The sequence below is a fragment of the Rhinolophus sinicus genome, chromosome X (assembly GCF_036562045.2).
Source record: "Rhinolophus sinicus isolate RSC01 chromosome X, ASM3656204v1, whole genome shotgun sequence".
In the NCBI taxonomy this organism is placed as follows: Eukaryota; Metazoa; Chordata; class Mammalia; order Chiroptera; family Rhinolophidae; genus Rhinolophus; species Rhinolophus sinicus.
In genome coordinates this window covers 90,201,942-90,215,412 of record NC_133768.1, presented here as the reverse complement: position 1 = coordinate 90,215,412, position 13,471 = coordinate 90,201,942, and positions in this window count along the sequence as shown.

The following is a 13,471-nucleotide window of genomic DNA, read 5'->3' as shown; positions in this document are numbered from 1 at the left end:
CTATTTGTCTTTGTCTGACTTATTTCACTTAACATAATACCTTCTAAGTCTAACCAAGTTGTCAAAAATGGTAAGATTTCATTTGTTTTTATGGTTGTATAATATTCCATTTTACATATGCACTACATCTTCCCAGTTATCTATTGATGGGCACTTAGGGTACTTTTATTTCTTAGTTATTGTTAATAGCCCTGTAGTGACCACTGGAGATATATATATATATATATATATATATATATATATATATATATATATATATATATATATATGTAATCTTGAAGCCGAATTGCTGGGTTATAAGGTAGTTCTATTTCCATTTGTTTTTCAGGAACCTCCATAATGTTTTCCATAGTGGTTACACAACATATATTTGTTTTAGCTTATGTTTAACCCTATAGAATTCCATTTTTTGAAAAACTGACATAATGCTAAAACTGAACATTGGTCCAAACCTCTCTGTCTTCTTTTTCTCTTTCATTGGTTTCAGTAATGTGTTACCTGCAAGCAGCTGGATATACTTAATACCATTTAAAATAAGTATTTAAAAGCATTTAAACATATAAAATGAGAATTTTTTTTCACATTTGGATTATGTCAAGGATGATAAAACTATTTTATCTCCCATGTTTATTCCAATCAGCTTGTAGGGGCAGCCAGAGTACTGGGCTGAAATGGGTTATGACTATCCAGCAATGACTACCACGGTCATGGGAAAAAAAGAGTGGAAACATACATGTCAAGTATTCTCCAGTTCAGAATTAGAGCAGAATATCTTCAGAAGTGTCTTTGCAAGTGGAAAAAGCACAGGCTTTGGAGTCAGACATGACTTGGTTCAAATACCAATCCTTGGAATTGTTATCTAAACATTTGAGTCTCAGTTTCCATATATGTGAAATGAGAATATGTCTTTCTCACAGCATTGTAGAGGGCATTAAATGAGAGAACACAGAGAGAGAGAGAGAGAGAGTAATTCAAAATGCCTGAACTTTTCTACCCAGTGGCTCTCAGAAGGGCAGATATTAAATCACAGTTAGTAAATACATTATTCAACACATTTGCTACCTCATCTTTAGAAGGCTATTACATATTTGCCTACCGTCACATGGAAAAACCTTTAATTAGATGCACTTTAATTCAGGGCAGCAGAGAAAAATATTTAGAATGGTTGAACAGGGAAGAGTGGAACAAAGTAACATACCATGACCAGTTAAGTAAATTGAAAGCACTGTTCATTTGAAAGGCAAAGAAAGAGATAGTGCTATAGCAATAGTGCCTGACGTGCAGTAAGAACTAAGAAAGTATTTATTAACTAAATTAAAAACAAAATAACAGCATATATATATATATATATATATATATATATATATATATATATATATATATATATATATATATATAGCAACATTTCTCTGAATGCAATATGAATATATTTTTCAATGTTTGGAAAAACTAGTTTGGGAAATAAGGAAGAAAATATTATATGGTTCAAAAACTCTGAACTTCCTTTAAGGTAGGGTTTTTAAAAATAATTAATCAGCAAATTGGGCACTAGATAGTTGTTTTACTACAGCATTTATTTCAACTGTTGCACTAAATCTTTTGTTTAGGTGTTAGTTGCACACTGATAAACAAGTTTATCTTTCCTAATAGCTTTACATATCTTGAGGAAAGGAAGTATATTTTATTTATTTTGTATTTCCTGCAATACACGATACATAAGGTAATCAATATTTTTTTAAGATTTTAATTAAAATATAGTTAACATACAATATTATATTAATTTTTGGTGTTCATATCATAGTTATTAACAGTACCCACAGGCACTGTACATAGTTATTACCATATTATTGATTATATTTCCTATATTAAAGAAGTGCCTATGATGATAAGTCCAGCAACCATATTACATTGTACAACACTATCAAAATATTATTTAATGTATTTCCTATGTGTTATATTACATCCCCAAGACTTATTTGTTTTATATCTGGAAATTTGAGCCTCTTATTGCTCTTTATCTTTCCCCCTTTTTTAATTTTTCAATTACACTTGACATTCAAAATTATTTTATATTAATTTCAGATATACAGCATAGTGGTTAGACATTTATATAATTTAAGAAGTAATCCCCTGGACGAGTACCCACCTGGAACTATACATATTTATTACCACAGTATTGATTATATTCCCTATGCTTTATTTACATCTCCATGACTATTTTATAACTACCAACTTTTATTTCTTTATCTTTTCAACATTTTCATCCTTCCCCCAACACCCCTGCCATTTATCACCCCAATAGATCTAGTACCCATCTGACACCATACATAGTGATTAGAATACTATTGACTATACTCCTTATGCTATACCTTGCATTCCAATGACTACTGTGTAACAACCAACTTGTACTTCTTCTTTTTTTTAATTTTATTTTATTAAATTTATTGGGGTGACAATTGTTAGTAAAATTACATAGATTTCAGGTGTACAATTCTGTGTTACATCATCTATAAATCCCATTGTGTGTTCATCACCCAGAGTCAGTTCTCCTTCCATCAGCATATATTCGATCCCCCTTACCCTCATCTCCCACCCGCCACCCCCCACCCCCCTTACCCTCTGGCAACTTGTACTTCTTAATTCCTGTCCTTTCTTCACCCATCCCGTCTGCACTACCACCTGGCAAACATCAAAATATTCTCCGTATCTATCAGTTTCTATGTGTCTTGTTTAGTTTTTCTTTAGATTTCAGTTATAAGTGAAATCACATGATACTTGTGTTTGACTGTCTGACTTACTACACTCAAAACAATAACCTCTAGGTCTATTCATGTTGTTGCAGACAGGAAGATTTAATTCTTTTTAAGGCTGAGTAATATTCTATTGTATATATGTATGCACCAACTATTCTTTATTCAGTCATCCGTTCAGGGACACCTAGTTGCCTTCGTATCTTGGCTATTGCAATTAATGTTGCAATGAACATACAGATTAATACATCCCTCAAAGTAGCATTTTGGGTTTCTTAGAATAAACACCGAGAAATGGGATTGCTAGGTCCTTCTTTGTCTGCTATCATCTTTGTTTTAAAGTCTATTTTGTCTGGTAAAAGTATTGTTACCCCAGATTTTTGTTTGTTTGTTTGTTCCCATTTTCATGAAATATATTTTTCTATCACTCTAGTTTCTGTTTGTGTGGGACTTTCTATCTGAAATGAGTCTCTTGTAGGCTGCACATGTAAAGGTCTTTTTATCTTATCCATTCAGCCCTCCTATCTTTTTATTGAAGCATTTAAACCATTTACATTGAAAGTGATTGTTGGTAGGTATGAGGTATGCCAATTAAGTTCATGAACTCATCCTAGAAAAAGTGCTACAAACTCAATGCTTAATATCACCACAGTCAATGTTGAAGTACTCCCCTTGGGAAGCTATACACTGACACCAACACCTAGTGAAACTTTAAAATCAATTTTGGAACTCTTTTTCTGGAACGGCCATCAAAGCTGTCAATTTTATTACCTTTGATGTCCTGAGTGTCATCAAAATGTCTTCCTTTCAATATTCCCTTTATCTTCATGCAAAGAAAGAAGTCACTGGGGGGGCAGATTAGGTGAGTAGGGAGTGTGTTCCAGTACACTTATTTGTTTACTGGCTAAAAATTCCCTCACAGACACTGCTGTGTGAGCTGGTGCATTGCCGTGATGCAAGAGCCATGAATTGTTGGCAAAATGTTCAGGTCATTTTCATCTTTTTCACATAGCCTTTTCAGCACTTTCAAACAGTGAACTTGGTTAACTGTTTATCTGGTTCATACAAACTCCTAATCAGTAATCCCTCTGATGTCAAAATAGGTTAGTGACATCATTTTGACTCTTGATTTGGATTGATGGAGCTCTTTTGGTCATTGGGAATTGGTTGACTTTCATTGTGCACTTTGACACTATTTTCAGGGTCGCATTGGTACACCTATGTTTCATTATCAATGATAACATGGCCCAAAACATTGTCTTGCCTCTCCAAAGGTCTTGGCAAACTTTGATTCTCCTTTGCTTTTGTTCATCAGTGAGCTCCTTTGGGACCATTTTTGCACAAACGTTTCTCATGCCAAGATTTGCAGTCAAGATTTTCCTAACTGCTTCTCTATCAATGTTTACTTTGTCTGCTGTGCTTCTCACAGTCAGCTGATGAATTTAACACACAATTTGATGAATTTTTTGTAATGTTTTCATCAGTTCTACTTGTTACTGGCTGCCCTGGTCTCTCTTTATCAGTGATGAGTTCTCTCCCCTCAGAAGAATGTTTAATCCATTTGTACACTGCCGTTTTCTTCATGGCATTATTTTCATAAACCTGGACTAACATGCTCCTGATTTCACTTCCACTCTTGCCAAGTTTAACAAAAAATTTAATGTTTGTTTGTTGCCTTAATTCAAGCTCAGACATTCTTGCTATGGCACACGAAAACATGCAATGACAGTAATGAACGCCACTCAGCAAGACACTGCCATATGTCGACATGAATATGGCTGTGAGGCACTGATATACCAAGGTCATGAAACTTTACAAAGCTGTTTCTACAGTGTTGCCAATGTAAGCACATGGTGGCAAATTCGTTAACCTAATTGTCAGAACTCGCATGTAGCCATTGCCATTTTATTAGTCATATTATTGATTTTTTTTTCATCTCAAAGAAGTCCATTTAATAGTCCTAGTAATACTCACTTGGTGGTGATGAACTCTTTCACCTTTTTCTTGTCTCAGAAGCTATTTATCTGTTCTTTGATTCTAAATGATAGCTTTGGTGGCTAGAGTAATCTTGGTTGTAGGTCCTTGCTTTTTATCACTCTGAATATTTCCTGCCAATACCTTCTGCCCTTCAAAGTTTCTGTTAAAAGTCAGTTGACAGTCTAATGGTAGCTCCCTTGTAAATAACTAACTGCTTTTGTATTGTTGCTTTTAGGATTCTCTCTTTGTCTTTAAACTTTGGCATTTGAATTATGATGTGTCTTGGTGTGTGTCTCTTTGGGTTCATCTTGTTTGGGTCTCTCTGCACTTCCTGTGCTTGTTTCACCAGGTTAGGGAAGTTTTCCTTCATCATTTCTTCAAATATATTCCCAATTCCTTGCTCCCTCTCTACTCTTTCTTCTACCCCTATAATGCAAATGTTGGTATGCTTGATTTTGTCACAGAGGCCCTTTAAACTGTTTACGTTTTTTGGATTCTTTTTTTCTTTTTGCTGTTCTGTTTGGGTGTTTTCTGCTACCTTATCTCCCAAATCACTGATTCGATCCTCTGCTTTATCTAATCTACTATCGATTCCCTGTAATGAATTCTTCATTTCCATTATTGTATTCTCCATTTCTGACTGATTCTTTTTTTGTTTTCTATTTCCATTTTTATGTTTCCTATATTTTTGTTGAAGGTTTCCCTGAGATCTTTCAGCATTCTTATAACTAGTATTTGGAACTCTGTATCTGGCAAATTGCTTGTCTCCATTTTGTTTAGTTCTTTTTCTGAAGCTTTGTTCTGTTCTTTTATTTGGGACGTGTCTCTTTGTCTCCCCATTTTGGCTGCCCCCGGTGTTTGTTTCTATGTACAAGGTAGGGCTGCTATGCTTCCTGGTCTTAGTACACTGGCCTTAAGTGATAGGTGTCCTGCGGGGCCCAGTGACTCAGTCTCCTTTGTCATCTGAGCTGTATACACTCTGTGTGTCCCTTGTGTGGGTTTTGTGTGTTGTCCTCTTGTAGTTGAGACTTGGTTGCTGTTTGCACATCAGTGTGAGGGATTGACCCTCAGGCTTATTGGTTGTGAGGACTGGCCATAACTATAGTGAAGGAGCTGTGGTACAGGGCCTGACCCCACAGAGAATGATCTGCCTCTGCATGAGTCTGGTGTCTGCCCAATCTAGCCCTTGGGAGTGTCATCCTCGGAGGTGGCTGGTTAGTGCTCCAGCTCGTTTGAAAGCTGGCCACTGGGCTTAACAGCCTCAGGGCCTCCTGGAAGAGACCTACTGCAGGTCAAGTTTAGCCTCAGCCTGTGTCCAACTCATGGCCAGCTGGCAGGAGCCACAAAACAATCTGCAGATGTATATCACCTGCACTATGCTTGGAAATGCCTTGAGAGGCCAAGATGTGAACCAAGGCCAGCTGTCACTAGTGCTAGGCTTAGGGCTGCTCAGCCAGAGGTACAGGACATGCTCAAGCCAGATGTTCTTTTTTTCGGTTCTTTGAATCTTTGAGTGACCCTATGAAAATATGAAGCATGAGCCAAGGCAGGCAGTTTGTACAGAAAAGCCACTGGAAGCAATTTTGGGTGTGTCTGAAAGTTGGACGGGGCAGAGTCTTAGAATCACCAGGGCATGATGAATGAATGATGTAAGCCAGCTTGATGGAGGAGACACAGATATGTTGACTTCCTTCATCTGCACACCAGGAAAGGGGGTGGGGGCTCAACAAAGAAATAATGGCTTTCACCAGCTCCTCCATCCAGAAGGCTGCCTCTCCTGCCCTCGTCCTGAATGCAGACATCTCAGTTCCCCTACACCCCAGTCTTTCCTTGACATCTCGCCAGCTGTTGTCCCAGCACTGGAGCTCAGAACCAGTGATTCCACAGGTAAGTCCATGTGTGGTCCCTTTAAGAGTAGTACCTGGGTCTACAGCTGCCCTCCATCTCACTCAGCCACAATCTCAGCAGGTTTTCACAACTATTAATTATGGGGACTTTTCTCCTGGGCTCTGGAACCCTGGGCTGGGGATTGTCATGTGGCACTGGGACCCCTTGCTCCTTTTTTTGGGGGGGACCTCCACAGCAAAGACATCCCTCTCAATTTCTTTTTAAAGATTTTATTGGGGAATGGGAACAGGACTTTATTGGGGAACAGTGTGTACTTCCAGGGTTTTTTCCATTTCAAGTTGTTGTCCCCTCAATCATAGCCATGGAGGGCACAGTTTAGCTCCAGATCCAGTATCCGTTGTTAGGTGCAGGGGGTGCAGCCCACCATCCCTTGTGGTAGTCGAACCAGCAACCTTGTGGTTGAGAGGATGCATGCCAACCAACTGAGCCATCTGGGAGCTCAGTGGCAGCTCAGATCAAGGTGCTGTGTTCAATCTTATTTGCAGGAGGTGGAGCCCACCATTCCTTGCGGGAGTTGAGGAGTCGAACCGGCAACCTTGTGGTTGAGAGCCCACTGGCCCATGTGGGAATTGAACCAGTACACTTCAGTGTTAGGAGCACAGAGCTCCAACTGCCTGAGCCTCCTGGCTGGCCCCTCCCTCTCAATTTTTAATGGGTCACACGCAGGTGTGGGACCAGCCCAGTTTTGTGTCTCTGCCACTCTTACCAGTCTTGAGTTGGCTTCTGTATGTCCTTAGTTGTAGACCCTAAAAATATTTTTGTTTGATTAAACAACACACGGTTCTTGCTTTTGAAAGACTAAATATTAGGTTAAATGTTAAGAAAATAAAATATTGATTAATTTAACCTCAGGATGTCTTTTTTAAATTATTTCTTCAATTACTGTTGATATACAATATTACAGTACTGTCAGATGTATAACACAGTGATTAGACATTTATGTAACTTATGATGTGATCACCCCAATAAATCCAGTATCAATCTGACATTAGGCATAATTATTACTACTAACTATATTCCCCATGTTATAATTTATCTGTCCATGACTATTTTGTAGCTACCAATTTGAATCTCTTAATCCTCTCCCCACCTTCACCCTCCAGCAACACTTCCATCTGGCAAACATCAAAATGCTGTCTGTATCTATGAGCTTGTTTCTGTTTTGTTTGTTTATCCTCTTCTCTAGATTCCACATATAAGTGAAATGATATGACATCTGTCTATCTTTGTCTGACTTACTCCACTCAGCACAATACTGTCTAGGTCCATCCATGTTGTTGCAGATGCCAAGATTTCAATTTTATGGATGAGTAATATTTCATTGTATATATGAGCCACCTCTTCTCTATTCATTCATCCATTGATGGCCACTCAGGTTGCCTCCACATTTTGGCTATTGTGAATAATGCTGCAATGAGAATATGGATGCACAAGGCCCTTCAAAGTAGTGTTTTGTGTTTATTTGGATAAAAACCCAGGAGGTGAATTGCTGGGTCTCTTTGTATCATATTATAGCCTTTGTGTTAAAGTCTATTTTTTTCTGGTATAATTATTGCTACTCTACCTTTTCATGTTTGTTTATTTTTTCCATGTTCATGAAATAGCTGTTTCGTTCCCTTTACTTTCAGTCTTTGTGAGTCTATAGATCTAAAGTGAGTCTCTTATAGGCAGCATATGTAAGTGTTTTGTTTTCTTATCCATTTAGTCACCCTATGACTTCGGATTAGAACATTTAATCCATTTACATTTAAAGTAATTATTTATAATTTAAAAATAGGCAGAGGATCTGAATACACATTTCTGTAAAATGGGCATACACATAACCAAGACATAATAAAAGATGCTCAACATCACAAATCACCAGAGAAATACAAATTAAAACCACAATGAGATATTACCACATACTTGTCCAAATGGCTATCATTAAAAAAAATCAACAAATGTTGGTGAGGATGTGGAGACAAGAGAATCTTTGTGCACTGTCGGTGGGATTGAAAATTGATGCATCTACTGTGGAAAACAGTTTGTAGGTTTATCAAAATATTAAAAATAAAATTACCTTATAACCCAGCCATTCCATTTCTGTGTATTTATCTGAAGAAATCCAAAACATTATTTCAGGTTTATATATATATATACCATATGTTCACTGCAGTGCTATTAACAATAGCTAAGATATGGAAGCAACCTAAGTGCTCATCAGTAGATGATTGGATAAATAAAAAGTGGTGCATATGTACAATGGAATATTACTCAGCCATAAAGAAATAAAGTCTTACCATTTGTGACAACATGGATGATCCTAGAGGGTATTATGTTAAGTGAAATAAGGGAGAAAAAAGAAGACAAATCCCCTATGTTCTCACTTATATATGTAATCTAAAGAACAAAGTGAGTGAACAAGCAAAACACAAACATATTAATTGATACAGAAAACAAACTGATGGCTGCCAGATAGGAAGATGATTTGGGAGCTGGGTGAAAAATGTGAAAGGATTAAGTAGTATAAATGTATAGTTATAAATTGTCATGGGGTTGTGAAATGCAGCATAGGGAATGTAATCAATAATATTGTAGTAATTATGTATAGTGTAAGATGGGTACTGGACTAATTGAGGGATTGCTTTGTAAATTATGTAAATGTATAACCCTTATGCTGTACACCTGAAACTAATGTAAAATAATATCAAATGACAACTGTAATTGAAAAAAATAAAGTACCTGTTGATAGATATATAGTTATTGTCATTTTATTATTTATCATTTTTTCATCCTTTTTATAGAGAATTCCCTTTACCATTTCTTGTATTACTGGATTGTTGGTGATAAACTCCTTTAGCTTATTCTTGTCTGGGAAGCTCTTTATTTGCCCTTTCATTCTAAATGATTGCTTTGCTGTGTAGAATTGTAGTTCCTTACATTTTGTCACTTTGAATATTTTGTGCCAATCCCTTCTGGCCTCCAAAGTTTCTATTGAAAAAACAGATGACAGTCTTATGGGAGCTCCCTTGAAGGTAACTAATTGCTTTTCTCTTGCAGCTTGTAAAATTCTCTTTTTGTCTTTAAACTTTGGTGTTTTAATTACGATGTGTGTAGGTATGAGCCTCTTTGGGTTCTTCTTGTTTGGGACTCTCTGCACTTCCTGGGCTTGTATATCTATTTCCTTTGCCAGGTTAGGGAAGTTTTCTGCAATTATTTTTTGAAATATGTTTTCAATTTCTTGCTCCCTCTCTTCTCCTTCTGATATCCCTATGATGTGAATGTTGGTACACTTGATGGTGTCCCAGAGACCCCTTATACTGTCCTCATTTATTATTATTATTATTGTTCGAATTGGGTGTTTTCTGCTACCTTATCTTCCAAATCACTGATTTTATCCTCTACTTCATTTAATTTGCTGTTGATTTACTCTAATGTATTCTTCATTTCAGTTATTGTATTATTTTTTCTAACTTGTTCTTAATTATATTTTCTATCTCCATTTTTTTTTTGTGTGTGTTTTTTTTTGTGTGTGTTTTTTTAAATTTTTATTTTATTAAATTTATTGGGGTGACAATTGTTAGTAAAATTACATAGATTTCAGGTGTACAATTCTGTATTACATCACCTATAAATCCCATTGTGTGTTCATCACCCAGAGTCAGTTCTCCTTCCATCACCATATATTCGATCCCCCTTACCCTCATCTCCCACCCCCCACCCTCCGCCCCCCTTACCCTCTGGCAACCACTAAATTATTGTCTGTGTCTATGAGATTCTGTTTCTCATTTGTTTGTCTTGTTCTTTTGTTGTTTTTGGTTTATATACCACATATCAGTGAAATCACATGGTTCTCCGCTTTTTCTGTCTGACTTGTTTCGCTCAGCTATCTCCATTTTTATTTTTCCGATTTCTTTATTGAAGTTCTCCATGAGATCATTGAACATTCTAATAACCAGTGTGAAACAATGCATCTGGTAGATTGCTTGTCTCCATTTTGTTTAGTTCTTCTGGAGCTTTGTTCTGTTTTTTCATTTGGGAAATGTTTCTTTGTCTCCCCATTTTGGCTGCCTCCCCGAGTTTGTTACTATATATTAGATAGAGCTTCTATGTCTCCTGGTTTCAGCAGAGTGGCCTTATTTAGTAAATATCCTGTGGGGCAATGTTGTCTATCCTCCTTGATCACCTGAGTTGATTGCTCCACTTGTGTCTCTTGTATGGTTTATATATGCCTTCCTATTGTAGTTCAGCCTTAGTTGCTGTTTGCATGTCAATAGGAGGGATTGACTCTAAAGCTGATAAGTCATGATGACTGGTTATAGTGGATGTACTGTTGTGCACTGGCTGACCCTACAGAGTAGGGTATGCTTTAGCAGGATTCTAGTGACTTCCCAGTCTGCTCTTTCATTATGGTGTGCCATGTATGGAGGTGGTTGGGTGTGCTCTGGTATGGTCTGAAGCCATCCACCTGGTTCTTGGTTCTATGGCATCTTGAGAGGGGCTCTGGTGAAGACCAAGTTCTGCCACTGCCTGTGCCCTTCCCGGGGACAGTTGATATGAACTAGAAAGTGATCTGTAGATGGCTGCCACTTGTGCTGAGCTTTCAAATGCCTGGGAGAAGGTAAGCTGTGTACTGAGGTCAGCTGCAACTAGTGCCTGGCTTGGGAGTGTTATAACAAGAAGTAAGGAGCATTCCAAAGCCAGATGTGCTTGTTTGTGGTTTGTGGTTTGTGAACCTTTGGGAGATTTTATGAAAGTCCACAACATGAGGCAACACAGGCTGTTTGTGTGGAAAAGACCCTGGAAGGTACTTAGGTGAGTCCACAATTTTTGTGGGACAGGATCTCAGGAAATCACCAGGGAGGGGGCACACAGTGTCAGCCAGGTGGATGGAGACTCAGATGTGGTACCCTCCTATGTGTGCCAGTTGGGTGATGGAGGGCTCAACAAACGACCAATGGCTTCTCCCACCACTTCCCTTTGGGAGAAAGCTGCCCCATCAGCCCTTGCCCTGCAGCCAGGCAATTCAGTTCTTCTCTGTATCTACCTGGTGCCTTTTACATTGCTGCCACAGTGCTGGACCTCAGAACGAGTGAGTCCATCACCTAGTATGACTATGCACTGGCCTTTTAAGAGGAACTGTCCTCTGCTGGTTTTACAAGTCAGAAGTTGTGGGGAATTCTCTGCCCATCACTGGAAACCTGGGCTCGTCAGCCTGGTGTAGGGCTGGAACCACTCACTCCTAAGGGGAAACCTTCATAGCTGAGTTATCCCTCCTGAATTTTAACTGCCATATGTTGGCGTGGAACCTTTTTGTTCCATGTCTCTGTCTCTCCTATCACACTTGACATTGCCTCTTCTGTGCATCCTTAGTTATAGGGCTTCTGTTCAGCTAGACTTCAGAAAACTCTCAATGACAGTTTTCTATAGTTTAGTGGTAATCTTGATGTGGTCATAAGGAGAGGCAAGCACAGCATTTTCCTGTTTCATCATCTTGGCCATATCACCCAGGATGTCTTACTGAAACTACTCAACATAATTCCATATTGTTCTCTAACCAGGGCTGATGATCTGACACAATTTGAAAGAAGTTGTCCAGACTAAAGTATTCTTATTGGTTGTCAACATTTCAGTTCCTCTCAAGCCATATGGCATCTCTAGCTATTTGACCTACTGTGCCTTTTCTCAATTTCTAAATGCCTGTTAAACTACATAGGATTAGAATGAATGGTTTGATCTAAATGATAATGAATCACTGTATTGTGTAAATTTAGTTATTGTTAGTTAATTGACTCTGCCTTCTTCAAATTTGATTTCTCAAATCACTTAAAATCCAGGACTTGACTTCATAAAAGAGGATCTATGAAGTGAAGTAAGTTTATATTTGTATTCCCAGTAAATTGTATTCCCAGACATTGTCTCATATTTTAGGCTTACTCTGTGTGTTCTTGAGAACTATCGAGGCTGCTTGCACCTTAAGTAGGTCTATGTACTACATGTTTGTCAGATGCCTGTGGCACTTTTTGAAGTGGCAAGCTATCTCTTTTATTATTTTCTTAAAACTATCAGTGCTATACGTTTTTAAATATATTCACAGTCAACTCATGTTTCTCCTCACTCTGAACATGGATATTAGCCAAGTTCAAACTGAGCCTTGGCTCTGGGAAAACATAAAGAAAGCCTATGCATTAAGAATGAGCAGTCTATCCTGAGGGACTCTTGGAATTATAACTTATAGAGTTATGAGTGTCTGACCTAAACAGATATAAATGTCAAGTCTACTCCACATTCATCTCATTTCAAAAAGTAATAAAAGATGAGCCCATTTATAAAATTTTGTTTTAAAAAATGGAATTGCTAGTGTGCATAGCAATCATGCACATGTATAGTGTATCCTTGTTCTGACAGTTCTTATTAAGTTGGTGCAGAAGTAATTGTGGTTTTGCAATTATTTTTAACCTTTTAACCATTAATTACTTTTGCACCAATCTAATAGTGTCCCAATTTTAATGTATGAGGGAAGTATCCTAACTTTAAATATTTTATTTCTCCACATCTTATAAGTTCTTAAAGATAAATTAGTGCTTAATCAATACTGGTGCTCTGTGAGAGTTAGAGCCACCAAACCAAATATTTCAGCACAAAATTATTTTTTTTATTTATATATGTATATTAAAACAAAAGGATTTCAGGAGTAAACATCTGTAGAGGAACAACTTGATATACAGGCATGTCTTGTTTTATTGTACTTTGCTTTATTGTACTCCATAGATATTGGGTTTTTAAACAAATTGAAGGCAAGACCACCCACCAGTCAAAAAATAATGATTCACTTTATTGTTATACATGCTTTAATG